The 26,575-nt window shown below is 38.7% G+C and overlaps 1 long non-coding RNA gene across 1 annotated transcript in view; it reads right to left on the bottom strand.

Moving 5' to 3' along the window:
- LOC121281314 overlaps nucleotides 1–21,198 on the bottom strand; it is a 42,552-nt gene extending 21,354 nt beyond the window's left edge. The window contains exon 1 of the long non-coding RNA XR_005943859.1: nucleotides 20,969–21,198. This is a non-coding gene — a long non-coding RNA (uncharacterized LOC121281314). The remainder of the gene's footprint in view (nucleotides 1–20,968) is intronic.
- Between the last annotated feature and the right edge of the window lie 5,377 nt (nucleotides 21,199–26,575).

Genomic DNA, 26,575 nt, shown 5'->3' with positions numbered 1-26,575 from the left:
TTTAACAGCTCCATGCCTCGGGGAGATTGAAGTGCTCTTTTGCGCGCATGTGCGAAGTTTGTGCTAGGCCCACTTGCCCTCTTCCCTCCACCCGCACAGGCAGCGCTAAGTGCTGCCACTCGCGTTACACACTGGGCAGGCCTTAATGGCCCCTAACGTGAAATGGCGGTGCAGAGCCGATCGCGGGCGGTGGTCAGCTTCCCGACTGCCCTGCCCCGCCCCGGCCGAGCATCCCCACCAAGGACAAATTCCAGCCCGTAAATTTAATGAATGGGTTTTTCATCAATAGACACAGGACTTTATTTCATTCACTCTCAGTAGTGGTACTGAGGTCTGCCCGTGATAGATACTTGGTGAGTTGGTATGGAGGATGTAAAAGCACTGGTGATGGGTGGGGGCATGGGTTGCCATTAATTTGCACTAAGTTGGCAAAGAGGTTATAAAGGGCCCTGGGGGGTGGCTGGAGGGGCTTAGGTTGGCATGGAGGTTATTAGAGGCCATGGGGTGGGTGGAGGGTTCATGAGTTGGCACGGGTTGGAATGGATGGCGCACAGTGGCAATATGGGGGGGGTGAGGGGATATGAGGGCTAGAGGGCTGTTTTTTGTTTTCTTATTTTTTTCTTGCAGCTGGGACAAAGGGCCGGATCACTGAGCCTGGCCTTTTGCCCAGCCGGCCTCCATAACCAGTCCCCCCTGTGCTGTCTCCAACTGTTTCTGAGGATGGCGGGCATGACTCATGTTAACATCCCACTCCCCCCATTCCGCCCGCTCCCGCAATGAAAATTAGACTATCTGAGGCACTTTCTCCTGAGACAGGTTTGTGGAGCCGGGAATTTTCTCAACTCTGCGTTCCCGACTCAGGAGCTAAAATTAAGGCTCACAAGTGTGCTCTTCCATACCTGAGGTTCTTAAGTAGAGAAAGACCACTGCCTCAAGGATTCATTCAGGGATCGGGATCGGCTTCCTGCCCGCCAGAGTTTGGGTCAGGTCCGCCCACCTGACAGGCAGAAAATTCTGCCCCATGTATCTCCAACCAACAACCACATTTTCAGCCTGCTACTAAACATATGAGAACCGACGAGTCCCCAGTTAATCCTGAATACAATTATACCCAATTGACATACAATTAACATAGGAGGCCAATTCTCTGAATTATAACATGGTTAATGAGTTATAGTAATACATTTCTATAACTGCACCGCTAATTTACTGTTGTAATTTACTAGATTATCGATTATTTCTTATAGCAGGATTTGGTATTATTGTGATTGAACTCTGCAACTGGATTTAGGAGATGAGCCTGGAGGAGCAGGGACCTTGCTTCGCGTAGGGAGAGATCACTGGTCCAGTGCAAATGAAAATGCAGTGGTAAATGATAAATGCTTGGTTTTATCTTTGCTCATGGTAAATCAGCACAGTCAGTGTTAAGTACCCTTATTGGATCATGTGGCAGTCCACTTATTTATTTTCTCCAGAGCGACAAGGTAAGAGCTTCAGTTCTTTCCAACCTCTCTCTTGGATCTACCAAAGTTTATACAAGACATGTTAATTAAGGCTGGAGAAAAGTGAAAGGCTCATAACTCACTTGCTACAAACATACGAACATACGAAATAGAAGCAGAATTAGGCCATTCGGCCCCTCGAGCCTGCACCGCCATTCAATAGGATCATGGTTGTTTGCGTTTTGATTCCATGGCCAGGATTTTACTAATGGAGGGTGGGCTGGGCGGGAGTGGAGCCGATCACCACCCACGATTGGCTGTGCACCGCAATTTTATGCAGGCGGGCCAATTAAGGCCCACCTAGCATAACACATGGTCGGTACAGCTGTCTGATGCATGCATGCGGAAGAGCGCAGAAATCTTTTTGAAGCAGAGTGCTGCCTCGGAGAGATTGAATAGATTATAAAACATTTTAATAGATGAAGTAAAAATGTATTTAAACATGTTCCCTCTTGTGACAGTGTCACATGAGTTGGGACATGTTTGTGAAGTTGGGGAAATTTTATTTATTTATTTAATAAAAGGTTCAGGAAGCCTCATCCTGCCCGTGGATGAGGTTTCCTGAAAAACGCGAAGGCCGCTCGGGATCTTTGCCTGCCCGCCAACCTTACGGGCAGCGTTCTAAAGTATTTCAATTAACCCCTTAATGGCTTTAATAGGCCCTTAACATTTCGGTGGGCATGCAGCCGATTTTGGCAAAATATCGCGATGACGCGCGATGACGTCGGGACGCACGCCCGACATCATCACGCATCATTTTACGCGTCAGCGTGTCGGGCCAGCCCCCAAACGCCGACCGGAAGATTCAGCCCATATTCCCATCTACCCCGAACCTTTGATTCCCTTGCCTAACAAGAATCTATCTATCTCCGCCTTAAAAATATTCAATGACTCGCCTCCAACGTCTTCTGAGGCAGAGAGTCCGAAAGTTGCACAATTCTGAGAGAATATAATTTCTCCTCATCTTTATACTAAAAGAACAACTCCTAATTTTAAAACAGTGCCCCCTAGTTCTGGACTCACCACAAAAGGAAATATCCTTTCCATGTACACCTTGTCAAGACCTTTCAGGACCTTACATAATTCAATCAAGTCACCCCTCACTCTTCTGAACTCCAGTGTAAACAAGCCCACTCTGTCCAACTTTTCCTCATGAGAATAACCCACTCATTCCAGGTATCAATCTAGTGAACCTCCTCTGAACCACATGCAGTTAATTTACATCCTTCCTTAAAGAAAGAAAGCAAAACTGCACACGGTATTCAAGATATAGTCTCACCAATGCCCTATATAACTGAAACATAATATCCTTACTTTCATGTTAAATTTCCCTTGTAATAAAGGTGAGCTATCACATGTGATTTCTAACTTTGTTGGATAATTAAGGGAAAACCAACAGCTCACCAACATGGAGGAAGTGTTTATTCTTTTCTGTTTGTGGCTTGTCATCGTAAGATGAAATTTAAGCACCTCTTTAAATAAGTTCTCAAATATCAACAGCTAAGCAAAATCTAATGCTTCTTGTATAGTGATATTTTCATAATTACAAAATAATAATTCTGAAGGAAATCAAGTCAGTGTTTGCACTCACAAACACCGTTAATGTGACTCACTCTGCCTCCATGTAACATCCTTGTGTAACAAAGCTGAGGCCCTTGCTTGTGACATTTCAGATACATAGGAAAATTAACCTATGGTCATTGCTTTGACTGGTGACCAGATCAAAATGACGATCAGTGAGGGATATAAATGAGTCAGGAGAAGTGTAGGGCTGGAAATGAGATTCTCGTAGAAGGAGAGAATTAGCTTAAAACAGAAGCACTGGAACTGAACGTTTAAGTTTTACCTCAAACAGGGTGCATCTTAAGACTTTGAGACTTTGCTAGCAATCTGGTAGTCATATTGTGCAAATTTCAAATAGCCTTTTGTTGATATGGTAGCTTAAAAAATTTTCATGAAATATGTGGGTGTGACTACACCACATGGACTGCAGCGGTTCAAGAAGGCAGCTCACCACCACCTTCTCAAGGGCAACTAGGGATGAGCAATAAATGCTGGCCCAGCCAACGAAGACCACATCCCGTGAATGAATTAAAAAAAGTTATATCCCCAGATTTGAGGTGCATATACCTTTGAATATAATGACAAGAATGTTGAGTTCTATGCAGTCTAATCTCATTGTTCCAAACTGATGAATAGAGTACAACAATACGGTTCTTACCCAGAGGTCATTTTATCAGCAATTGAGCTTCTCTGACTATAATACACTTTCAGACAGGACTAAGGGAAAAGTTTCTGATAATAAGCATGTAATAACAGTTTGGAGCAACGCTGGGCTTAATTGTGACTTTCCCACCTCTAAGTCAGAAAGTGAGGGATTAAAACCCCACTCCAGATGACCCTGAGTGAAGGTTAGAATATCGACTCTAAATACTGGGTTGATATCTATGTTCAGATGGAGTAACCACTAACACAGTGGGGATACTTCCATCTTGGTGAACAGGCCCCATTCCAGACAGAACTGGCAAGTGGAGACTGGAGCGCTGGCTCTGAATGCTGGATTGTTGTCCGGGGTGAGCATATGCTGCCTATGGGTGCAGGTAACTACCCTTTTGTAAAGGGCAGCTCAGGCTCTTTAGCTTTGGCTGTGGTTTACATGGGAGAAGGTACTCTAAAGCTAATAGCTATTAGGAAAGCAGCATGGAAAACCACATCAACCACTCTTCCCTACTAAGTGGCTCAAGAATCTCATGTCTAAGGTTTGAGTTAGCATCTGCCCTAAAGCAGAAGTCAAAGCACAGTCAAAGTAACAGATTATTGCAAGGATATTCAACTGCACAATGTCCTAATATAAACATTTGTAATCATTGAAAATATTAATAACATTTAGTCAAAAGTGAATTTTAAGGTGCATAGTGGGTATAATCCTCACTTACAGATCTGAGAAATATCATTTTCCAAACATTTGATCTGAGATTTCCCAGTTTCCTGAAGCATTTTATATGATTGAGTTATGCAAACTGATTTAAAATATTACAATCTGGCGTCAATTACTTCAAGAAGAAAGACTAACAACCAGTAAGGTTTTTTTCTTCCTGAGACATCCATTTTGATTTAAAAGCAGAGATACTTTTTTTTATGTTTGTTCCTAATAGTGGACTGGAGTCATTTAACACTGGATGGTTTTCGATGTGAGTTTCAATCTTCTGCTTAGTTTGTTGGTCTGTTAGTGAAACTTCCTGTACGATTTCGCACAGCAAATACTATTTTGTGGTATAGAAGAAGCATAAATATTTGGCTTGACAACCTTAGATGGACATTTTTATAAATTGTCCCAATCTAATAGATTAAAGGTTAAATAAGTCACAAAAACAGTTGACAATTATGCATTACAGTATTTACTAATTGACACATTTTGGCACATTTTCCTGAATATTTTCAGCATCCGCTATACAACCTTGGGTTGGAGTTTTCATTTTATAAAAGATATTGCCCACAAAGTGGGGAAATTGACTGGCTTAATTAAGTTTACAAGCAGGGCCTAATAGTTCAATGAAGTATGTCACAAAATCAAATAATTTTTTAGAGTTGTAATGAATCTTGAGAATAGTCTGAAGTTGGAGAAAAAAGTTGAACCATTAAGTAGCAAATAGATGTGTCACAAACCCATATTCTAAAGAATACACCAGGTTGTTGTATATAATAACTATTCAAAAATGTTTCGGAATGTGTTTATATAATTTATCCTGTGCTCCATGAAGGCAAAACTTTCCTTCTGTCTAGTGTCCTCTTAGTTACTAGCCAGAGACTAAATACTCTTTATGCAACTACAAATTTGATTCAGAGATACTCATTTAATTTTTCAGCATCCTATGCTACACACCAAAGTTATTAGCAGTATAGCAGAGTGCCCTGAGTCTTAAATTCCCTGTGTAGCTTAAAGAATGTGTTTTCTATCATATAACATCGGCAAAATGTTTTATTTTGAAATTAATTCCAGTACTCAATGCTATAAAGTCAAATTTTAAGCCAAATAATTTATGTTCAAAGACCTTCATTTATTTTTTTAAAAATGTGTTACTTATTGAATTAATTTACCAGTTTCCCAATTGTAGTCAATCTGCCAACTTGAAATGTACAAGCTGGAAATTTATGCTGAAATTTCTTCAGTTAAACTGCAATTATTTGTATAGTCTACAGTTAATACACAGTATAATCCAAATACACTATATTAAGTTTTGATCCTTGATAAACAAATTCCTTTTCATTTATACATTGTTTCCAAGCACCAGTTTCTCTTCCTTAAATAGTAATTTCATCAGTAACTTTTCTTCTAACATACTTTTCTAACATACAATCAGCTTGTAAATAACATTTTTGGCAAACAAGACTGTGGAATGTATGCATGTTTATATATTCCTAAATAGGTAACAAATTAATATTTAATTCTCTTTCATGTTCATTAGATCAGGATTGAAAGCATTTACTGTTCTAGTCTATTAAGGTGAGTAAAGAGTGCAAATTATTCTGCAACAAAATGGATAAGTTATACAAAATGCAATAAAAAGGTCTGGTTCTGATATCAAGGCTGAATATTGATGATCTCATAAGTCTAATGTTAACTAAAAATACCATTACTTTTTCCATTCTCCGAAAGAAAATCAATTCCATATATGGTAAAAGCCAGCTTCCAGTAACTGTGATTCAGAGTGCCTTAATCATGTTATTGGAAACATGCCAAAAGATCTGAAGAATTTGTGGTTTTTACTGGGATAAATTAGAATACCACGACTTGTAAAGGGTATAACATGTTAAACTTAAAAAGCTCAGTCTGACTTTGAAAAGTTTCTCTGCAAGGGGTCAAAATGATACCTTTGCTTTGGGCATTTTTTCCTTTAAGCTGTAACTGTTTCCTGAGAGGTGGTAGGACTGGATTCATTCAAAAACTGCTCTGCATCCAGGCAATTTGGCCAAAATGCATTTAGCACTTGGAACTGCAAAAAGAGCAATAAAAAAAGAAACTGAACTTTTTTGCCCATTCCAAGACTGCAGTAGCAATGTCCATGGATCTAATTCAGGAACAATTGGAATGTTTGTTTCGGAAGACTTACATTGTAACTTTTTTTTTCTATTTGATTAAATGGAAATTAGTAGCCATCGGAAGAATTTGTGACACTGTGTGTTTCATGAGAACACAATTTTGTTAGGGGACAAGAAACCAATGGGATAAATCTTGACCTCGAGTATATTGTGTAAAACAGCTGATAATGTATCAGCACAATTAACATTACTCCTGATTTTTAAAAGTCAGGAACGATGTAAACCAGGCTGCTGACTTGCTAAAACGTGATTAACACAATCACTTAAAATTGATCTATCCCACCAAGCCAAATACAACATATCAGTAATAATGATTCTTTAATAATAACACATAACTAATGGAACTTTTAACTGACCTAAATGTTGAAAAGTGTTAATAAAACTGTGATGTGTGGAAAACTAATATAAAATTGCCAAGGTTAAAAATACCTCTTTACCAATCAGTCGCTGGACATGCTGTTTGGCTGAGGTTGAATGGTTCTCAATGAAACAAAGAAGTCAATAAACATAGCAATTTGTCTTAGAAAAAGTCATCAAAGCTCCAATAACTGGAGGACCTTATGGAAGGTCCAGCAGGAACTGCACAATTTAAAAAAGGAAGGCAACTAGCTGAATAAAGAATACTGTACTGATATAGAGAGATGCTATCAAGGATATAGTAAGTTATTCAAAGTTAAAGTATCAATGATATGCAAATTGCATCATGCATATTATGATAGCAGCTAAGTAGGGATTTTCATTTGTCAAATCATTCCATCTCAATTCTCACTGTTCTGTTGTTTGATGGCCAGCAGGCAGCAGCTGCTGTACCCTATATCCAATAATGAATGAATTAACTATGATGAAAGAATAGCTGACTTATTTGGGAAGGAAAGTCTAGACAACATTGGAATAGTGGTGATTAGAGGGGTGCGTAGAACTACTGGCATGCACCAGATTAATCATTCTATGCTTTAGAAGTTTTACATTATTTTAACATTTGGGGTATGGAAGCATAGTGTTACTGGACCAGTAATCCAGAGATTTGGACTAATGATCCAGTGACATGAATTCAAATCCCACTACAGCAGCTGGGGAATTTAACTTCAGTTAATTAAAAGTAAATTTGGAAGAAAAAGCTACTATCAGTAATGGTGACCATGAAACTGCAGAAATGTTGCAAAAAACAATCCGGTTCATTACTGTCCTTTAGGAAAGAAGATCTGCTGTCCTTACATAGTATTGTCTGTATGTGACTCCAGAACTACAGCAACGTGGTTGACTCTTAACTACCCTCTGAAATGGCCTAACAAGCACTCAATTGTGAAGGGATAGGCAATAAACACTGGCTTTACCGGTGACACCTGCAGCCTATGAATGAATAAAAAAAAATCATAATTGCATATTAAGAACAAGTGCTAGCTATGACAAGGACACATCCATTTGGGTATTGTAAAATTTACTCTTAACATTTGATCTCTCTTTACAAAGCAAATATAATCCAGTGGTCTATAAAGCACATCTGAAGACCATTAACCATCATCAGCTCGTTCATATATTAGTGGTGTTATACATACTATGGAAGAGAAAGACAATGAGGTTGAAGAGGAAGCATAATGTGACACACAAATCTCTATTGCCAGTGGGTGAGCAGTGAAAAATTATGGAGGCTGTGTGATACAAGGCAGAATTCGAGCATGCTGATGACCAATCCTGAGCTATACAGGGACATCTGTGGTCCTGGTTTCATAAGGAGACTAACACTGCATAACATGGTGGCGAGAAGTTCTTACATGAAGAATTCGATGGTGTTAGGATTCCAAGAGTTAAAAGTAGTGTGCATTTTGAGGAGATGTGGAGTATCACAGGAGTACCTTGTTGGCACTCATGTCAATGTCATCATGTAAACATCCAGCCATCATCTAGAGCACTTTAGCAAAGTGACTGGTACTGATATAGGTCAATTAGGATTAGACATAGAAACAGATAATGGCTCTTCTAATCCCAAATGCCCTACCACTTGGCTATGAAATCATGTATGATGTATTCCATCAGTTAGGTGAGTACTTAGTCATAGTACATGCTCACACGAGCAATATGAAGATCAAGCAATACATTAAGGAAAATTTACCAGGACAATATATTAAATGCATGCTAAATAATTATAAAAAGCTTAATTCAATTAATTCACTTTTAATATATCTTTCTGTTATTCTTTAATTGTAAAGAAAATGAAATGTCAGATGTCTAGAGTACCAAGTGTCTGATTCTGCAGTGTTCCTTGTGGCGGTTTGAAAGGTATCTGTGGTATATAGGTTGATGGTATTGGTGATTTTCATAGCCACTGATAGAGTTTGATAGATGGTTGGGTGTCAATTCCGGTTGCATTGTCCACATAGAACCTCCTTGGTAAGCCTGTGGCCCCGCATGCATTCTTCCCCAATCTTGACCACTCTGTTGCAATATTTTCTGTAATGAGTTGTACAGCCTTTCTCTTCTCTATCTTCTTGGCTGCTCTATCTCCTCTTCCTTTTGCTTCACAGTGATATAACTGGAAATAGCAAATATATCCATGTTCTTGGATAAAAACTGCAGTCACTGCCATGCTGTTATTTTAAAATATTCCCTACCTTAACCAGGTGGAAGATTTCATAGTTTATCTTTTATTTTTCTTAGTCTTGTTTTCTACTCACTGTTATTCAGGAAACATTCAGGAAATATGACAATTAAGCAGAAGCTTTAAAGAAACCTTATAGGAAACCCATTGGGATTTGTTAATTGGAATGTGCTGGGCTTTCATTTGGACAAGTGATCTACATGGCAAAGTATATTCAGAATAACAAAACTAATGTAAAGGTGAATAAGACCACAAAGAACTGAGGGAACAGAAAAGGAGTTCCTGAAAATGCCTCTGGTTACTTCCCAGCTAATGCCCCAAAAGCCATGTTAAGTCGATTTCAATATGTATACATAACCCATGAAGGATGAAACCAGGAAATGATTTTCACAGAAAAAGATTATATAAGAAAATAGGAAAAAATGAAAGTGACAATTAATAAGAAATACTGATTGTTTGTTTAGGAAGATATTATTGAAAGGTTTTTGCTTAACAACAGAAAGAGGTGATACTATCCCAGAATTTGAACTAAGATTTGCAAAGCAGCCAATAGTTTCTGTGTCTTAGATTTAGCATTAACATATTTTTCTAGCCACAGATTCACTCTATGGCCAATTATAAGGGGAAATAAAATGAAAAAGTGCCACAAACCAGATGGTTTTAATCTTTCTAAGCTAAATTGCTTTGATGAACTTGAAGGTCAACTATCTGGAATGTAGCTGTTCATTTTCGGCTAAGTTGGAAAACAGAACAGTACGTTTTTCCACTGAACATGGTTTAAGATCATGCAATTATTTCTGTCATCTGAAAAGATGTTTAACTTAGATTTGAAAAATTATGTTTAGAAAGACTATATCTGCTGTATTACAAAATCACAGGCATACACTAAGCATTGTTATTCACAATTATAACCAATAGACAGCAATGTTAGTTTGCATATGTGGGAAGTGTTCCATATTTTTCATAAAAACAAAACTTCCCAGAACAAAATTCTAAAGTGACATAATGCCTCCATCAATCAATATGTTGCCAGAAGAAATTCAAAATAACAGCGTGTCTCACAGTTCCATCAGGGATCTGTTTTTTTTAAAGAAAGGATCTGGCAAATGTTGTTATAAATTGCTAATATTCTCCACACTAGTTGATTGTTGCTAAGGTCCAATGATTGTAATCTTGAATAGTGTATCAGTTTCAGTCTAGTAATTTCAGCTATGAACAGTTATTTGAACTCAAAAGTCTGATCTGTAACATAAGACAGGATCTACATAAATGAATTGGATTTGCAGCTGGAAAATAGTTCACCAGTGATAAAAGTGACAAATGTAGGTCGGCATTCCTTTGCAGTACATTTACTGGTATAAGAAATTGGTGTTTCTTCACTGAGCTATTCAAAGTAATTGAACAGTGCATTTCATCTACTTCATACAATATAAAATATATTTGTAAAACAATTTGTAAAGTTAATGCCTCTTTGAGGAAATCATGTCAATAAAAAGAATAGCGAATGTTAAATATATGGATTTCAGAAAGCATTTGATAAGGTTCCATATACCAAATTTGCTGCAAAAGTTAAAGCACATTGGATTAAAGAGAATGTAGCTCCATGAATAGAGGTAGCTTGAGACAGAAACCAAGAGCAAGTGGGTTTTTTTGGATGTAGACTTTTAGTCTGACGTAGGTCGTGTTGTGACTGGCACTTCTTTTCCATTTATATAAATGATTTGTATATAGGCACAAGAGAAATGATATTGAAGTATGCATGAAGATGCTTAATTAAGGAGCACGACAAACTGTAAAATTGAAGGCATTGAATTTATATAGCACCTTTCACAACCACAGGTTGTTCCAAAGAACTTCACAGTCAATTAAGTACTTCTGAAGTGTATTCACTGTCACAATGTAGAAAGCACAGCTGCCAGTTTGTACAAAACAAACTCCCACAAAGGGCAATATGATAATGACCAAATTATCAATAAATATTGGCCAGGACATCAGAGATAGTTTCCCTGCTCTTCTTTGACATAGTGCTATGGGACTTTTACATTCAGCTCCGAGGGCAGATGGAACCTTTGTTTAACATCTCAAACAAAAGATAACACCTTTAACAGCTAACTGAACTGTTAGCCTTGATTGTTGTGCTCATGACAGATTTTACACTGGCGGAATTTTACAGTCCCGCCAAAGTCAATGGACTTTTGTATAGTTTGTTGCATTTATGACCCTGCTGCTGCTGCGATGGGGCCGTAAAATTCCACCCCTAGAGCGGGACTTGAGCCCACAACCATCTAACTCAGAAGCAAGATTGCTACCAAATGAGATATGGCAGACTGTGAGGAAGAAGGTAGGAGATTGCAAACAGGTTAGCAGGATGGACAAATAGGTGGCAATTGCAGTTCAATGCAGACAATTGTGAAGCAGCACAGTGGACGGAAGTGTATCCCAAATAAGAGGATTTTTAACAAGAGTGGAGAGATCTAGGGGTGCAGACACATAGGCCAGAACTTTAAGCTTGGCGGGCGGGTGGGCGTGCACCCGACTGAGCATGAAATGACACATGATGACATCAGCGGAGAATGCTGATGTCAATGCGCAGTCACGTGATAGTTCAGTTGGTGGGTGGGCGCCAGAGCTGGCTGCCAACAATTATAAGGCCTATTAAGGCCATTAAGTAATCAATTGTCATTAATTTGTCATAGCCCGTTCAACCTAATAGTTGGCAGGCATGCGAAAAGGTCAAGTGGCCTTTGCATTTTTTTGAAAACCTCATCCATGAGCAGGATAAAGTTTCCAAAAGCAAATACAAATAACATAAAAACTTTATTTTTTAATTAAAAACATGTCCCTGCTCATGTGACAGAGTCACATGAGGGGACATGCTTTATTACATTTCTCTGTTGTTTATTGATTTTTTCAATATCTTCTTCATCTCCCTGAGGCACGGAGCTGCCTCAGGGATGTTATTCAACACTCTTTTGCACATAAGCGCAAAGTTCGCACTAGGCCTGCCCGCCCTCCTCCCACCGCCTGACACAGGCAGTGCTCAGCGCTACCGCTTGTGTATCATGCTGGGCAGGCCTTAATTGAAATCGCAGTGCGTTGTCAATTGCAGGCAGCAGTCGGCTTCTTGCCTGCCCCCTCCAATCCCGCACACCAAGGGCAAAATTCTGTCCATTGGAAAAGGGGTTTATGGGTTTGTATGTAGAGTCACTAAACAGAAACATAAGGACATAATGTAGAATTTATACATTTGGAGTGTTATATATAATTCTAGGCTCCCCATCATTAGAGACATGGAAAGATTATAGAATAAGATGACTGGAATGATAGTAGGAATAAAATGATATTGTTTGATGAAAAACTAGAAGAGCAGACTTTTTTCATTTTGAATAGAGTAGGTTAATGGGGACCTATTAGAGGTCTTCAAAATTGTGAAAGTTTTTGAGAAAGTAAATAGTGAAAGATTGTTTCTATTGGTGGAAGCATCAAAAATAAGACAGCTTAATAATTGTTCTCATTTTAAGAAAATGAAAGGGAAGGTTAGACTTTTACATTCAAAATGCTATTGGAAAATTGAATGTCTTACCACCAATGTTTTTTGAAGTCAAGAATACAATATAATTCAGAAGGTAACTGGATAAGTGTTTGAAAAGGAAATATATATGTATGGAACAGGGCAGGGAAATATGAGAACAGTGGATGGTTCCAGCTGAAGAGCTTGCTCAGGAACAATGATCTGTTTGGGTTCCTGTTCTGCACGTTCCAATTTTCCACGGAATGTGTCTAACATGCACAACAGATATTTTATGATTTTTTACATGCATTTACATGCATCACCATCAGAGCAAAAAGATAATTAACTTCACATATGTTACTTGAATAGATAAAGAGACAGAGAGTTGGAACATTCTGTTCAAAGCATATTGTTAAGTGTGTTTTATCGTGCACAGTTTTTGCCCAACAAAAATCAGTTATAAGAATAATTCCGTACAATAAGACCTGAAAGAAAATAAGCGGCCTTCTAATAATGTATAGAAATTTAAAATATATAAAAGGACGACACTCTTTAATTGCTTAAGTTTACAAATGAATGTATGTCTGACATTTTTGTCTTACAAAAATAAATCAATGATATCATACACAACTTAACAAAACAGAACAGATTAATTTTCATAGTCAACTAACCACAAATAGCTGTAATTACACTCTGAGGGTGAATCAACAAACCATGTCTGAGACACAGACTGCCTGAAAAGTCACTTTAACCATTTAGTGCACATATCTGGAACAGTTTTAAAACAACCTAATCACTGTTGGAGCCTTTTTCCCCAAATGCATCCCAAAATATTCTGAAGGGTTGGATTTAATGGAGCTTGTTGCAGCAGGAAACATGGCGGCCAGGCACACTTGATGGCAGGAGAGGCCCGCGTCAGTCTCTCGGTGGCGGAAAACCCCCCCACCCGATTATGTTAGAGGATGGATGGGGCTGACGCCGGATTCCCAGCTGCTGGTGGTATGATGGCAATTTAGCTCATTAATGAGCCAATTGACACCCATTATCCCTCTTCCCTCCTCAATTTGGCGGTGGTTCAGGAATTAAATGGCGGCTGCATGGCTTTTCTGTGTTCTCAAAAGGCCGCCCATTGAACACTGTTGGGTTTGCCAGCAGCCTCCCGGGATGTGGGGGGTGGCGGTGGTGGGGGAGCTGCCTTGCTAGCAGACACTCTGTGCCCAATCGATTGGCTGGCAACTCTCGGTGGCCACCGCGGGGATCCTAACCACAAGGAAGGTTCAACGGTTGCCACTTAAGTGCATGAAAGACACTTGATTCTGTTGCCCCCACCCCTTCAGAGCTGACAGCAATTCACAGCTGGTCCTTTGACCAATGGATGAGACCCCATTGTTCTGACAAAATCCTAAAGAGTTTCTTGTAGATTTGATATTTAATAGAGATGATTTAAATTTCATCCATATAATTGTACTGCAGCTGGTGTTTTTTGGAGAGTGTCTATGGGTTGAAGAGTACCTGCCTGTTTTAAGGCAGGCAGTCACTTGTAATATTAGGGTCCAATGATGTACATCAGCCAGGGTTGTAATTTTGAGGCACAATCAGGTAGGGCAGACATTTGTATGCTCCACCCATTTGTGCCAATGGTTAAACAGTCCTGCAAAAGCCTGCTGGCGACTGCACACAAAACAGCCAGGTGCTGTTAGCTCACCTTAAAACACACACCACCCCAGGTTCATGTCCACCCACAAGCTCTGATTGTCAGCCAGCTCAGCATGGGAGCTGGCCAATTCTCTGTTCTCCCAGAACATGTTAAAGAGTCTCAAAATGGCTGGAGCTGTAAAGCAGGACAAACAGGCAAGCAGAGGGCACATTCCATTTGCCGTCTGCCCATTCTCTGCTTCTAGTTAAAATCAGCTTTAATGAGTGAAATTCTTGATCATTAAAAATATCATGATACTGGAAGTGTCAGTCTGAATTGAAACTAGGACTGCTAAAAATCAGCCTAAACACAAATTTCTGAAAACATTGTGGGTCAGTCAAGCGCAGACAACTAAAGCTTTCAGGTATACTCCTTAACGTGATGAAGGGCAACATCTGAAATGTTAATTTGTTTGTCCTCTAAACATGCTGACTGAGTTATTAAGTGTTTCCAACATTTAGAGATTTTTGCTTTTTGTTTGAATTGTTCAATGGAATCAACAGAAATGCTTTATACTGATGGCTTTGTGCCACACACTGGCTATAGGAAGAAAAGAGTTGTTAATGTTTGTGTGCACAAGCATCTGCATGTAGGTTACATTTTCATGGTAACCAGGAGTCAACAAGACAGATAACTTTTAATCTTATCATGTTAGTAAAATGCTAAGTTCAAAAGTGAGTTTCATACCACTTGCTCAGGTCTAATCTGAAAGATTTTTCTTCTGATTTACAATGCACAATTTCCATTGAAGAAAAGCTGAAAGTGCTATGCTTCAATATGTATTATATAACTGGCCTATATTCATTTCTCATCTCAAATTTCCAGTGGAACTGATCCTAAATGTTAAAGTAGACTGGAGGGGAAGCTAAAAGATTTACTTTTTAACTGGTTTACAAATGCAAGCTATAGACATGCTTTACACAATTTTGTAACAGTGAATACTCAGTACTGTTATGAAGATTTTCCTAAACCAATATACACTAAGTGCTGATTGCTGCTCCTTTAAAACAAAAACATTAAGACCAAAGGATGTGATTTCCCTTCAGGAAGCCCCATGCTACAGAACATGTTGTAACATTTTATGTGAAGGAATTTTACTACAGTTTAAGGTTAATTGTTCCTTTGCATGCAACTTTGCGGTAAAGAACAAAAAGGAAGTCTGCATGGAGAGAACTTAATAGAGTACAGAGTTCCTGACTGGTACTGCATTTTCAAATTAGGTGGAATAAAATTGTGCTTGGGCAATGTCAATAGGTTAAGGTAAGAGTAAAGGTTACAACTGATATTGTAGTGATTTATGTTGTGAAATAATTATAGACCAGATGTATATACCCTTACATGAAAACATTCATCTTAATATTAACCATGAAATATTATCAAGTATTCAACAACCTGAAATGTAGATCTCTAGCTACACACTTTCAGTTTTTACACCAACATGTGTCAAAAGCTGTTGTTTTTTTTTAAATCACTGATGTTAAGAATCTAATTATAGGAGAGATTTAATTATTCACAGCAATAACCTTGTTCTCTAGTGTTATGGAGGGTGTGCAACTTCAGGGTACTTGTGGCATTTGATGTTTTTATAGAGGTTAAACTAAGAGATTAGGATATAATTTGGACAGATCCTTGTACAGATAACATATTAGATTTATCCAGATGTTGTATGTTGGACCATAGTGATTTGGGAAAAGAATTAAAATATCAAAAAGCTAAGAAAATAAACCAATAACTGAAATAAATAGATGACCCTACTAACTTAGTCTTTAATAAAGACCATTGTGAAAATGAATTAAGATGAATAAGGTTTATTTTAATACCAATATATTTTAAAATATTTAAACAAAAATTGCGAAAGAGAACATACTTTAAAACCATTAATAATAGGAATGTGTTCTGTTCTTTGCTACATTTGATATGTTGAATCAATACAAGATGGATTTCATCAATAAAAATTTAGTTGATTATTATTCGCTTTAAATTCAATATTAAAATTCGTTGAAGAGGACAAAAATTGTTGCTGATTATGATGAAAAGAGTTCAGACTTGTTGCTTATACTTGGTGCTAGTAAAGGATAATTCTTGATCACCAAATCCCTTTGTTTGGATTGTCCAGAATTACGATGGAAGCATCTTTCTGTATTTGCTCTACAGGCACTTTAATCTAGTCTTTTCAGTAAGATTGATTGATGCTGGTTCTCCTGTATTCATTAGTAACAATTCATATTCTCAGATAAGGCCAACTGAAGATTGTCAGAACTCAATGCAAATTGATAAGACTTTCAATCTGCAGTGAAATCTGATAGAGTCACTCACACATCATTATTTGACTGACTAGAGCCCACAGATGACCTCACTATTGTGTTCTTTCCTTTTTTAGCTCCCATAGCTACCTGTCCATTGTCACCCCTACCTTCTTGCCCCTTCCCCATTCATTCCCACTGCCACCAAAGCCCAGAATGGAAAAATGTAATTTTTTTGGTATGTGTAATTAATTCTTGTTAAAACAAAAAAGTCTCAAGTACGCACTTAATATAATTTAGCCAATTAACTTCAAAATGAATGAAGATACAAAAAAATAAATTTGGATAATGTTGGTTATTAAACATTCCACATGTTAAATTTCCAATTAAAGCTGTTTGTCAAACCATAAAATGTTATTGACTTTAGGGATGAGAATTCTGATAATTTTCCATACAAAATAAACCATTTTCCTACCAAAGCATTACTTTAAAGGGTTATTTTGCTGGCTTTCTCCATTGTTATCTTTGATATTGATAAGATCACGGAAAAATAAATTTTTGGTTGAAATGTATGCAGAAAATGGCAACAACTTGGATTAGTAATTATTAATTACAATTGACTGAGAAACACGAATAAACCTGTACTCAAACACATTATCAAACCTACAGATTCAATTAAAAGCAAAACTGCTGCTTAAATCTGGGCATTGCCTTTTAAGGAATAACTTGTCATCTGATCTGCTGTATTCATCTAGACAGGAATCAGCTTAAATCTGGAGGAGGCCACTTCAGTCTCCCAGCACATTTCCTGCTTTCACAACACAGTATTCTCTGGAATTTAGCTCATTTTCTACTAAAGTTACAAGTTGAGGATGAAAATAAGTCTGCAGCTTTCTAAAGCTATATTAAATATGTCTATTTCCTGTACAGACATATATATAATGTTTGGCGTATAAAATAAAAATCTAAAGCATGTAGTATTGCATTTGAAATCTTTCACAAACACCATCTGGCTCTAAGGGCTGAATAAAATGTTTCCTGATGGAAAAGCATCAGGAGGTAAAGATCAGGGGCCTCATTGTTTAATCTCCTTTGACTGCTGCTTACAAAATTGTAATTTTTTGCTGATGCAGATTAGCAATTTAATAAAATATTTTGGTATTGGTGCTACACACATACACAGGATGGAAGTGTGCGCCCTCCTGAAGTTTCACAAATATTATTTTATATGTCTTCAGCTGTCATAACATGACAAAGTAGCTTATTACTGGTGTCTGTGGCATTTCCATCCCATCACCACTATCAAAAATGGTGCCTTCGAGACTGTGGTGTGGTAAAAGCTGTTTTAATTTGCTTATTTAAAATGTGCTGGTGCAGAACTATATGAACAACAAACTGCACAAAATGGGGATTTTCACTGAGCTAAAGCCAACACTATATCCACCTCTAAAAAGTTAATATTGGTTTAGTAAAGCTGTTGAAAATAATCAATGCAAAAGTCAGTACTTATAATAAATTATATTATATAGAAGTTAAATAAGTTCAACACAATGAAAAGCACACACTTTATTTTGAAACCTCCATAATTCGGATTTAATTTTTTAAATTGAATTTAGCTTTCCCAATAATTCTGCAATCTATCCGGTGAGTAGCAGAGCCATGCAGATCAGGCCAAATCCCATTTTCATCCCCTCTTTGTAATGAGTTACTGTACTGTAGAAGCACTAGGATTGGCCTCATGCGCCCTGAGTTGGGGAAGGTGATGGGGAGTGCCTGCCGCCAAGGAAATGTTCTTTAACAAGGAGCTGAATCCTTTGGGAGAGGAGCAAAGGTGAAACAGTTGGCATGAAAAAGAAAAATTGAAATTAATTAGGATTGATTCAACCAAAATGTGTCAAGATTTGCAAATAGATATAATTACAATGGCCTTCAGGGGCATGTGAGTAAAGTAAATGCATTGGCATCAAACTCAAATCCATTGCACCTAACAGTTGTTTAATAATATTATTGGTGGAAGTTTATTTTACTTAGCATTTAAAACAGATACAGTTCATTGATCCCTTCCATGAGTTACAAAGAAACAATTTGAAATCATTATTGACATCAAATTTTTAGTAACACCTACATCTGGCAACAAGTTCACCAGTTGGAATGAAATTGGAAAGTGAAAGACTTTACAATATAACATACAAAGATTGGCCTTTCTTCTTTCTTTCCCCACTATTCTTAAAGTGTCAGTCTCCCTGTTACCTTGTGCCTCTTAGATGAATAGGCAAGTGAACAAGGTGTGGATATGTGCATCAGTGGTTTTCCGTTCTGAACAGCAAGATGAGTAGTTCCAATTTGTTCTTCTTACAAAATCAAATGTTCTGCTGTTGTGATAAGTTCCACGGAATATTTCATTTGTAGATGAATGAAACTAATCACAGGTGTAAAACTAAAGCCAGATGAGTTTGATGTAAGTGCCTTTGCTTCTGGCTAGGGAGAGTAGAACTAGGGGTCACAGTCTCAGAATAAGGGACCAAGCATTTAGGACCGAGTGAGAAATTTTTTTCAATGAAAGAGTTGTCGATCTTTGGAATTCTCCACCTTAGAGAGCTGTGGATGCTAAGTCATTGAGTATATTCAAGTCAGAGACCAATAGATGTTTGGATACTAAGGGGATTAAAGGATGTGGGAATAGTGCAGTAAGGTGGCATTTAGGTAGAAGGTCAGCCATGATCGCATTGAATGGTGGGGCAGGCTCAAAGGGCCAAATGACCTACACCTGCTCCTTTTTCCTATGCTCTAAAGTTCAATGATGCTTAGCTATGCTTCTTTACCTTTTGGAGCTTGTTTTGCATCCCGCTGCACTGATTTATTTATGGAAACATTTTCATGCTGAAATTGGAATATTTTTATTATTGTCATCCCGTAGCAGCACTGAGAACTACTAAATCAGCAATGCCATAAACCTAAAGAACCACATTAACAATGCAGTCTTAATTGCAAGTCTAAGAACTTAACGTCCACAACATTGATAATGTTTCCATTATCCAATTGTCCTATCATAGCATCTTTGAAACAAGAATGAGAAAACAGAGGCAGCAGAAGAATGCATGACTTAATTACTAAAATGATTAGGGAACAAGTACTTACTTTATGATGAAGAGTTTTACTACTTAATTTGAGTTATAAATTTGTCTTAAATGCACAATGGTGTACTGGTGAGACCTCTTCAGACTAAAACTAATTTGTGGTCCAGTGCACAATCTCAGTTCTCTTCAGTATGGAACCACACATTAAGTATATACTAGAATCTAGTCCTCTTTGACCCAGTGATTTGCAGAGATTTAATTAACATTAAGGATCCACAAGTACAAATGCATGTACCAATTTAGCCATTTAGTGTAATTGGAGGAGATATTTAAAAACACTTCTTAGCTAGATTGCTGTGTTGTTTCCTTTATTCTGGTAGCATCTTAAGATATGTAACCATTAGCAATAAATACCAAAATAATAAATATGCATTCATTTAATAGATCAGCAAATTTGTTCTGACACTATCACATGTAATATTTATTAAACAATAAATAAGCAAGTCTATATTTTTGCCAAAATGAGAAAAAATGCCCTTCACCTTGGCCAGAAGTCAAGATTATTTTTGCAGACAGCTGGAACCATCTGGAATTAGTATTCTGTTCCAGAGACAACCACTGCTGTGTATTACATTCTGTGTTAACATAACATTTTGCATATACCCTGGAGTCTATGAGTACTGTCTATTTAAACTAAGAATTTACTTTTTGAAATCTTACAGACACTTTTAGCTTCATTCGTCTATTCATCAATACAAAACTTTACATAGGTTTAAATCTAATCTAGGATAATATATAAAATTGAGGCTAAAGCTTTGCATTAGCTTGCACAATAGCCTGCCTAGTTTATTCTGAAAAGCACTTCTACGTTTTGCAAATGATGCATGAAACAGATGGAAGTCATCAGATTTTTGAAGCTATTAAATACTAAAGCAAAAGAAAATATGACTCCGCTTTGGTGAGAAACTAAAGCTATAATAAGGGCTTGTGGATATATAACGTCTGAAAAGGGCTAAACTTTTCGTTGCCATAGGCGTATTGTAAGATTGCATCATCCTGCACAAGCAATAAAATAAAATTTCTATTTTCTTCACTGTCAATGCTTAAAAGGTGGTTTTAAATTCTTAACACAATTTATATAAGCTCCATTATGTAAAGTATAAATTTAAGTGTAAACAATGTTTAGATTTCTTAAGGCATTGTACCTTTCAGTTCTGTAGTTACGGGGATTAACGGTACATACCTCTATTGTCACTGCTCGGCTGTTGAGTCACACCTGTTGGAAATGGACAGAGCCTCAATTTTTTCTTCCTGAATATAAATACTGTCGCTGAGGATCAGGGCTACAACTCTGGAATTTTATAAATTATGTGGGCCTTTTGAATACTTTTCTGTGCTGCTTCCTTTGGAAAACCCTTTTCTTTTACCTTATATGAACTGAAAAAGAGGCAATGCTGCTGCATGCCACAACTGACAGACCCCTGAATGAATCCTATTGGCCACATTAAGTCATATGAACCCTGCTGTGACCTGTGGCAGTTGAGCACAGAACTTGCTTTACCCACTAAGGAAGCCGTATTTGGCAATTTTCATATTTCTTCTAAATTTGGAGTTTTTCAACGATATTGTAGGCTTGGCTTGAGACTCCTCTCATCCATGTGGAAATCATTAAAATTGAGAGGCTCAGTGACCAGTGCCAGCTTTGTGCCTGGGAACGTGAGTGAGCTGCCTCAGAGGTTGTTTATAACAACTAACTTCCTCCTTCTCCCTATGGACAATCTCTGGATCTGGAGATTATAGTCACAAAAAGAGAAAGCAAACCAACAAGCCTTAAATTACCCAAATGCGTGGAATTTCTATCTGCATCGGAGTCTTACACAGCTCAAATAATTCCTTTTTGCTACAATACCTTCTCATTCTGTGTGTTGAATTTCCTTAGCAGAACACAAGGAGCAGATCGCAGTTTTTGAAACTGACATCATAAAGAAGCAAGATGAAGTTAAGCCAGAAACTCCGAGCTCTGTTGCATGTGTCAGTTGATACTGGAATGCTGCTTTAGGATCCAAAGAATAATGCATATTATATATAAAAGAAAAAAAACTTTGATGGGATCAGCATTCAAACAACACTTTAAATGGCAATGTTATTGTAATTTATCTTCCTTCTGCCTGAGAAAATAGCTGAGAAATGAGTAATTCTGGCTTGCTTTGCGCCTTTGCATTTGTAAATTATGAATCTGCAGTCCTAGTTACACGATGAATTTTATACAGCACTTAGATTCTGGAAATCTGTTGAACTATTTAATTCCTATTGCCTTCTTCATATATCTATACTGACTTATGAGTGGTAAGAGTTGAGACTTCCCTGAACCTGAAATTAACTAAAGCACGCCACACACAACAATTATATGATTAATGATATATAAATTTATATAAAATATATTTATATAAAACATGAAATATATCTCATTGTTTCCCACTAAAAATAAAATAAACAAATTTTAATGAATAATTTGGATCTAATGTTAATCTCACAAAAAAAGCCCAGAATGCTGAATTTATATGAGCTTAAATTTCCTTAAACAAAAGACTCGTTCTGAAGCTTTTTCTAAAATTTAAGTACAGAGGTGATTAACTCCGGCATTGTTTTTGTGCTTTTGTCAAGTTCTGTTGATATCTTAGACTGTGTTCCATAAGTGATGATTGATGATCATGCTATTGAACGAACTGACTGGAAGTGTTACCAAGCTTGCAAGCATAGAAACTGAATTAAACATCAGTACAGTTAATAAGAGGACATCAGCTAATAATCCAAAATGGTTACTTGGACATCAGTGCATTGAAACCACTTGGAAGAGATGGTTTTGCAATGATCAGGAGAGGCACTGAGTGGAAATGGAGCTATTGTGAGGCTCCTACAAAAAAAAAATGTTGGGGGGGTTTTACTAAGTTGGTCTGGAGATGGGGAGCAAGCAAAATTGGAGAAACTGTATTGTGCTTGTTTCCCAACATGTTCCCGTCTCCCCTTGCTTTTCTTTGAGGCGGCTGTTGTGTGGTGACGATAACCTGCTTGGCAATGGCGGAAAACCAATTAAGCATGTTAAATGGGCAATTAGCAGCAATTTTCCAATGGCAATGTAATTTTGACAGGGTCACACAGGCCCTATGCTATGTCAGAATCTTGACTACTCAGAGGAGGTGGCAGCACAGCAGGCGTTCGGAGCTGCTTGAAAATAAAATGCAATCTGACCTCTAAATGGTGCAACTGGCAAGCATGAGGGCATCTGCAGGTAGAGGCAGGTCATTGCCAGAGCAGCTCTGGAGGCTGTTCTCAGAGACAGTTCTTGGGGTGCAGAGATAGCTGCCAATCCATTCACCCTTTGGCTGCGGCCAAAATAAGCTTTCATGTTATTTGGAAATGTCACATAGACTTGACTTTGAGAATGAGGTCAATTGCAGCAAGGCAATTACTGCCTGCTCAAATCATCAGACATGCTTTGTTCAATGTTTGCATGGGACACTGCTCAGGGTAGTTCTTATTGAGTCCAAAAAGCCCGTGGAAATGGTCAGCTTTAACAGTCATCAAAGATTGTGAATGGTGATGTGGTGAATTCATGAGGTTTGTTTTAGCCTTAACAGGCTGAATTTTCCGGATGTGGAATATTTTCATCTGTCAGGACCAGAGCAGTGTGCCTTCCCAATCAATTTCTCACAAGGTGACAACAAGTTGCCTCGGGTTTGCCATTCAATTAGGAATGGCGGGCAGGCTGAGGAGCATGGAGGGCCGATCAGCATCGTGGCAACCTTCACAGGCCTCCTTTGAGGCTTTTGCATCAGCAGCACAGTGTCAGGAATGTCAGTGGCAGCGCACTGACATTCCGGGCATTTTGCTGGCAGTTGGGTTATGGACCTGTAAATGGTCCCAACAGCTGAAAATATCCTGCAATATGTCCAGAAAACTCAGCTTGTTAAACCTAAGACCATCCTCATTCGCTGGCTGTATCACCCATTCACACCTTTTAAGGACTGCAAAGAGCTGACCATCTACTGGGCCTTTTGGAATCAATAAATACTACCCTGTTCAGTGTATCATGGAATCACTGAATAAAGTGTATTTTTAAAAATTTATTCTTTCATGGGAAGTGGGTGTCGCTGGCAAGGCCAGCATTTGTTGCCCTGTGCCCTTGAAGTGAGTGGCTTGCAAGGCCCTATCAAGGGGCAGTTAAGAGTCAACCACATTGCTGTGGGTCTGGAGTCACATGTAGGCCAGATCAGGTAAGGACAGCAGATTTCCTTCCCTAAAGGGCATCAGTGAACCAGATGGGTTTTTACAATGATCAATGATGGTTTCATGATCATGATCACTGAGATTAGCTTTTAATTCTAGGGTTTTATTAATTGTATTTAAATTCCACCAGCTGACATGGTGGGATTTGAATCCGTGCCCCCTGAGAATTAGTCTGGGCTTATGGATTAATAGTCTAGTGACATTAACACCATGTCACCATCTTCCCCTGTGATGTGATGAATTGGTTAGCAGTGAATATCGCCTATTGTCACTATTCACAAATCAAAAAGTGGAACCTTCCATGCCCATTGGCATTGGGCGTGTTCAGCTGCGTGAGTGGACAATATGGTGAGAAGGCCAAAAATTAGTTTCACGACGTCATGAAATCAGTTTGCATTGTCCACTCTGCCCATCAATGGCATTTGCCGCCCTTTCCCGCCGTCGGATGTCGGAAAATTCAGTGTAATACATCTGTATGTCATTATAAGCCCAGCTCGCCGGAATCATCCCCTGACATTGAACCAACCGAGACACGACGACAAGCGCCTGCTGAGCTGCACTTCGCTCGGGACTTTGGGGTTTGTTTGCCAATCTTGCTTCAGGCAGCACTCGCAGGCATCAGCACCAAGCTTTGCAGACAGTGTCACATCATTGTTAGTGGGCTCATGGGCAGGTCTCTACCTACCAGACCACAAATAAGGCATGGGTGGCTTTTTAACAGCTGCAGGGCCAGGTCTCGCTTGGAGATGGGAAAGAAGTGGCCTTCGGCAAGGAAGATGGTGCAGGGCGAGGGCTATATTGAGGAAAGGAGTATCCCAGGGTGTGTGGGGGCACAAGTTGATCTGCGCAAATGGCCTCAAGATGGTAAGTACTGAGGAGGCAGCCTCCAGAGGAGATGAGACCAGGTGGAGATGTAAGGGTGTGTGTGAGATAGTGAGTCGTGATGTCGCTTGAGCTGGCAGTGAGTGAGATGCCAGTGAATTTGTGATGGCCTTGTGAGTGTGTGAGTTTAGAGTGATGAGATAGTTGTCTTACCCTGGTGGCACAGATGAGGTCATTCATCCTCTACCTGCATTGGATGGCCAACATCTTCTGTGCAGTATTGGCACTGATCACCACGGCCATTGTCTACCAAGCTGAAGTGGCAATGTTGCTGCCCCTCCTATGGCTAGAGAAGGGGTAGAGGACATCATGGCGGGCCTCCACTGCGTCAAAAAGGCGCTCAAGGGACAGATCATTAAACCTGGGGGCTGCAGTCTTTTTGCCTTTTGGGGCTATGTTTTCTTTGCAGCAGCTGTGGGCTGGAAGCACTACAAGGTGTGCGCGAGGCTGCACTTCAAATGAAGTGGCGAGGTGCAGGTATGGCAGGTGAATTGGAGCCTGCCAACCATCGAAACTACATATTTCCCAGGAATGCATAATTAATAAGGCATGATTGGGATGATATGGCGTGAGAAGCCACCATTGAGGCCAGTAGGTAAACCATTCTTTTTCTCCGCCTGCTACTGCACTTAGTCAAATCTGGGATGATTCTGCCCTATATAGTCTCTCACAGTACAGCATGGAAGTTTATTTTTTCTCTCTTTTCTTTCTTGGCTTCCTGTTCCATCTCTTTTATTGTTTCTTTCTCTGTATACTTGGCATTTCGACTGCTTTTTCTATGTCACAGTTAATTGAGCTACTCGACTGCAGAGTACCTTTTATTCAGACTATGTCATCATTTTCCCTTGCTCATCAGTGGAAAACAACAAGCTATGGAATTGGGCATTGCTTAGCATCCATTGTGCAACTTGAAGAGTTGTATTGACAGAGCATTTTCAATTGCTCCATGAATGTTAGGAAAGTAACTCCTCCCTGGTATTTTCCTTCCTTCTCTTGTTTAAGAGCTAGAAAACAGGAAATAACATTTAACTCTCAAAACTGGAATGACTGACAGAAGTCCATACAGGCATTAAAATTACATATCTTAAATAAGTTGAGATATTTTAGAGGTAAAATTCACACCACAGCACTCAATTCTTTCTCTCTTGGGAAACTAGTCGAATTACATCTGGAACCTATTGAAGCTTCAGCCCCAAGACCTTCTTTTGTAGTTTGGTTTCTGTAAGTCCATCATCCTTTGAGTGATAAATGTTTCTCCTGACTTGCCTTCTTGTTCGAGTTTCTTGATTTTGAACTTGTGCCCCCTCGTGTTAAAAAACTTCTTTAAACTTTCCTCAAATCTCAAACTTCTCCTACTTGGAATCATCTTCATTTCTCATTTCTACAACCTCCTGAGCAGAATGACAACTTACTGATGATTAGGTGATGAGGATAACACACTGTACCTCCAGACGAGAACTATTCAATGCTTTACAGCAGCAGAATAACTGGACTAGAGATCTGCTGTTGTGACCATTATTTACATGCAAGCCTTGGGAATGAATTATTCACAGACTACCTATCACAGTCAAGCCTGGTTATATCTTCACTCATGATTTCCACAAGCACACATCCAGTTGGGATTGTTAGATGAAATTCATAAGCAAAAGCCCTAGCCAATGTTCTTTGCCCTTGTCCAGAG

Source organism: Carcharodon carcharias, chromosome 8 (assembly GCF_017639515.1).
Source record: "Carcharodon carcharias isolate sCarCar2 chromosome 8, sCarCar2.pri, whole genome shotgun sequence".
NCBI classification, from domain to species: Eukaryota; Metazoa; Chordata; class Chondrichthyes; order Lamniformes; family Lamnidae; genus Carcharodon; species Carcharodon carcharias.
Note: the sequence above shows the minus strand (reverse complement) of the source record. Positions and strands in the feature narration are given on the sequence as shown.